The following is a 5603-nucleotide window of genomic DNA, read 5'->3' as shown; positions in this document are numbered from 1 at the left end:
AAAGGACAGTATAATGCTTTTAATGGCTCAGTTGTTTCATGGAGGTGTGATATAGCAATATCACAAGGTGGACTGAGACTGTGGGGGAGGGGCCTAATGTGATATATTTTCATGGGTCCCCCTTATTCCATATACAGGTCTTACTACAGACCCTTCTGCTTCACTGATTCGATACACAAGTTGACAGTTAAATTCTGCAGCTGCTTGAAATCCAAGTCGGGGCTGTTTCTGTGGAGAAGAGCTGAGCCTCACAAACAGACAGGCCCAGGAGTTGGACTTTTAAAAACGCAACAAACGGCCATGCATGTGTGATTCATGGTATTCACGCTCCCAAGCAGAGACGCTCCGCTTTGTACTCCACATACTGTCAATGTTTTATTCAGCAGCTCACGGTGAGTGGTTGCTATCTGAATGGCACTGAGAGGTCGATGGCTCATGGAGCACCATTAGCATCCCGACCCGGGGCCGGCTGTGTGTATGCAAGTGTGCATGTGTGTGTGTGTGTGTGTGTGTGTGAGAGAGACAGAGAGAGAAAGGCCTCAGCTAAAGTCAAACATAAACATTTTCCACTGGGAGATTTATTCCATTTCTTCAATTCCACCTTTATCCAAACAGCGACTTACTGAGGCAGCGTTCTCTTTCTCATGAGCGAACAAACACAAATATATGAAATATGTATTCTCTGGTGTACAGAAACAAAACTAAAGGTCTGAAACCAGCAGCAGACTCGAGGGGCTGCAGTGTTCCCCGTGTTAAAGTGTTTCATTGGCTGTACATTTGAGATATTTCTTAGGCAAGGTGCAACAGGAAACACATTGGAGTGATTCAAATTCAAAGAGTAGCATGCATGTAAATCTGTAGCCAGCTCCATGTAACACAAGGAACATTTGACAAATGATAAAGTTATAATTTTGCACCTGTAAGGCAGAGAAACAGAAAGCTTGTGAAAAAAAAGTGTGTTATATAACATTACAGGTTGTAATTCTACATGCAATGGATTATAGTGTGGAAGGTCTGCACTGGTGGTGAGTAAAAATATGTGGGAAAAGAATTGCTCAGGAGGTGGACATATTTGGTTCAGTGGTTGATTTATTAACCAAAAAGGAACAAAAGAGCAAAAAAAACCTGGTAAACTAAATAAGGAGCAACTAGACTAAATAAACAGAGAGAAAACAGCCTCAATGGAAGGTGCCACAAACAACAATTTCCCCCCCCCAAGACTATGGCTGAGTCTTCTTTTTATCCCTCTCTTGGCCCCGCCCTAATGAGAGCAAACTATGGCAGGAGGAAGTGAAACCAAAGAACAACATTCCCGCTGAAACAAAAGTAAATCATTCAACAGCAGCAACACGTCATGGCGATGTGTCAAAGTGGAAAGCAGAAGAAAAACGGACAATAATAAACATCAAACTTATTTTGTTCAGGCTAGTTAAGAAAAAACAAGAAACCCTACGAAGTGAAGGCTCCACTCTGTCCTATTAGGCACAGGTGGCCTCACTCAGCCTAATCACTCAATGGATGGAGGTATGAAGGATCCTTTTCACAGGTTCATCCCCAAGTGTGTACTGTACACAAATATTTATCGGGACAGTAAATATCTAAAAAGACTTAATTCATTAGAATGTTAAAACTTTTGTTCTGGACCACAGCTCACCTAGCTGACTTCACTCAGATGTACTTGTTTTACAAAGTCAAGTCTACATTACACATCAACCATCAACCATCAACCATTAAGAAGAGATTTATGCCTGGTCCACATATAATAAATATTCTTTTAAACTTAGCTTTTCTGTCCGTTTTTGGACCTTCATTCGCATGAAAACTGTGCACCATGCATGTTCAACCCCAATTGGACATGGAGCAAGAAAGCCCAAGCCAGTTCTTTGTTTCTCTAACTAATTTTTCATTTATTTTTCATTCATTTATGTTTTTGTTTGTTTCCTCGCTACTCCCCACTAAGTTTCGCACTTTAATGCATTACGCTGCCACGAACACATTCACACCTTTCTAACACACTACCTGAACATAAAAATCATTGCTTGACTCTCATCTCATTTCAATGTATTTTGTCTGTATTGTCGCTCTGTATCTTTGCTATTTTGTGTCTATTTTTATTTTTATTTTTTTGTCTTTGTTTGTTCTCGCTTCAGTTGTCATGTCGATATGTTCTTGTTTCATTTTGTTCACCTTATCACCAATAAAAAAGAAAAGAAAAAAGAAAGCCCAAGCCACCAAAACCCTTCCCACCCAGAGAGGGGGCGTGGTCAGACACAGCTCATTTACATATTTAAAGGTACAGACACAGAAACAGCCTGTTCTGAGCAGGGCTGAAATAGAGGGGTTTATAGGCATGATCAAATACAGGATCAGAGTGGATTTTTGTTAAGAAACAGATCTGTTTTGGGTATCTCTGAGATTTATTTACACTTGTTGAAAAGGAGGACTTGTGAGAAATATCATAAAGTAAACAACTAGACATGAAAATAGGATTATTTAGCTTTTAAAAGCTGAGCATGAACTGTAGTGAGGATAAAGAGCGAGCTGCATCTGAACAGAGAAACAACAGAGCAGATATACGGAGAATAACTACAGCCAAGGGCAACAACAACCCAGGAGCTTCTAAGTGGCTAACTGACTGTACTGCTATACACACACACACACACACACACACACACACACACACACACACACACACACTCGCTTACACTCACATTATCACCCTGTGGGGGGGGGGACACAGAGAGATTATCTCCTCTACCAGCCACGCACATCAGCACTGACCTCTACAGAGTCCTCGGGGGAGGGTTCTGCCACGGCTGTCATTGATCTCCCAACACACACACAGCGGCTTTGATTTCCAGTGAGGGGAGGGGATCGCAATCGATACAGTACAGTTCTCTGCAGCACACTAAAAATCAGAGATAAAAAAAGGATGGGCATCTGCATCATTCAGGGTCTTGAAAGTGTCTGTAAAAGCAAACTTTACCTTTCATTACTACCAACAAAAAAGTTTAAAGATGTGCTGTTTGGGTCGTTGATCTCAAATGTGTAGAAACGTCTCATTGTTGTGTTAACCACAATGTCCAGCATCTTTTTGTGCCACCATGTTTAGTTCAAGTTCCAGTCTAACTGTAGGATAAAATCATTCCATTGTCTTATCCTAACCAAGTACTTTTGGTCAACTAAACTAACCGATTGCATTTGTAAGGTTAAGAGAACAAAAATATTTATTTAGAATATATGTGATTTTTGCAGGTGCGTTTTTTTTTTTTTGACTCGGGTGGCTCAACTGTATTCACCCTTTCATTTCCCTCTTTTCTACTTTAACTACACACATATAAAGGTCCAATATGAGATATATAGAAACTGTGAAATAAACCAGGTGAAGTATTGGGTTTTCCACATCACTGAGCCATGTTTGAATTCCTCAAACATATGTCTTTTACAGATTAGGGAAACAAACTCCCTACCTACCTACCTACCTAAATACCTAGCTACATCCTAGCCTACATATCTTCCAGTATCATCTCCATCAGACCTGAGGATGTTTCCCCATCTCCAACTGTATGTAAATGAGAAACAATGAAATCCCTTATTCTTCACCTAAAAGATCAACAGACTTATTGTGTACCAGTAAAGCATTCATAGATATGATGTTAACACTGCATAACATACATACAAATTTGCATGTCACTTAACATAGCAGCCTCTGCCATCAGTGTGTGAGTGGGTATCAATGTGTAGGTGTGACCTGCGGTGTAAAAGCGCTTTGAGTAGTCAGAAGACGAGGAAAGCGCTCAAGTCTATTTAACACGAGTGTGCTAATGTTATTAGCTTGCTAGCTCAAAGTTAGAGTAGAGAAGTACATCCATAAACTCCATTATTTAAGTTCCACTAATGCTACAGCTGTTACTTCCTACGTCATTGTGTCAGAGTGACAGGTTCAGTTCATATTTAAATGGCTACAGGTGATGTATGAATATCCAGTTTCCCTCATTAAGCCCAAAAGTAAGAGGCTAAAGTGAGGTCTGGAAACCAAATGTATCAAAGTAGAATTGTTGTTGAGCATATGTTCAATCCCTGATATATCTGATTAACCAAAACCTGGTTCTTGAACTTTCACCCAGTGCATGCTGGGATAGCTTCCAGCAAGGTTTGATCCTGGATCCTGTACAGGTAAAATGGATGAGCAGAGAATAGAATAGACATTTTATTTTAAAATCAAATTATCGCCCCTTGAATGAAAGTCCAATGCGTCTGATCTGCACCAGATTTGCACGTCTGGTTGTCTTTGTATCAGACACTAGGCTGGCGTGGAGGCAGGAAATTATCCTTTTTTTTTTAAAGATGTGATGGATGAGGGAAAACAGGGAGATGAAAAGCATCTTTGCAACAATGTGTCACATTAATCTGAGCATCTGTGGGAGCAATAAAACCTGAGTGAAGAGGAGAGCTACATATGGACAGATATGCGTCCACATGTTTCTCGGTTACTGCCCACTATAGTGCAGACATGCTCATTAAAGGGGCTATATATAAGATTTTCCAATTAGTGCCTCATTTTTGCAAACGTATATAATGGACTACTTCACAACAATTATGTTTGACACCTTATGGCAAAGTGAAAACACAGCATCTCAGTCATTACCATGTTGTGAATGTGTTACCATAAATGCAAAGTAAACCTTCAAACCTATCTGCACATCCAGCAGATATGAAACAATATATTGAAGATGTTAATTAGACTTATTTTCATGTTTTATGTTGTCAGTGTGTAAAACATCGAAAGAAGCTTTGCATGATTTTCAGCTCAAAAAACTCTTTTTTTTTTTTTATCTCATACTGTCGTTAATAAAAGCACTAATTTCAGCCTCTGCCTGAAGCAACTCTTTTCAGCTACTGTCTCTTTAAGGTCCCCCTCCTCATGTGACAACTTTCTTCTGATTGGCCAGCTGTCTGCGAGTCTTCCAGGGTGCATAACACTGTAGGGCTGCCAGGGGAGGGCTGCTCTCCAGTGCTTATAAAAGCCTGTTTGATGAGTTCACCGGCCGACGTAGAGGCTTGAAGCTGTCCAGTGAAATTCTTTGTTTCATATGTAAGTGAACTACGGCGTGATTCTGTAATGGAAAAATTCTGTTTACTGTCGAGGACACATTTTACTTAAAGCTCCCTTGAGAAATGCTATGATAATTTAATACGTACGATTCTTGTTTTGACTTTACCCAAGGATGAAGGTTTCTCACAAATAGCTAAATATCAAACATACTCAGACTTGAAGTTTCCTTGACATTACTGTTGTGCGACGTGTTGAAATGTATGACAAATTGTCTCTGATATTTGACTGCGCCTGTATCTGCAATCCTTATATAGTCATGAAGGTTTTTCTGTCAAGCATGTGTATACAAACCCAAGCATATTGTGATTACTTCGAGCTTTTCCTTCAGACTGTATTGACCCTCTGAAGCTTTGTTCCTTCTACTTGCAAGAAGAATTAAACTAAACAAAGACATTGATTGACTCATGAGCCTTTCTTTTACATTGTTAACAGAAATTTCCAGCACAATTCCCAAGCTGTTTGTCTCCCTCTGAAGACTTACTCCAAC

Source organism: Labrus bergylta, chromosome 8 (genome assembly GCF_963930695.1).
Source record: "Labrus bergylta chromosome 8, fLabBer1.1, whole genome shotgun sequence".
Taxonomy (NCBI): Eukaryota; Metazoa; Chordata; class Actinopteri; order Labriformes; family Labridae; genus Labrus; species Labrus bergylta.
Note: the sequence above shows the minus strand (reverse complement) of the source record.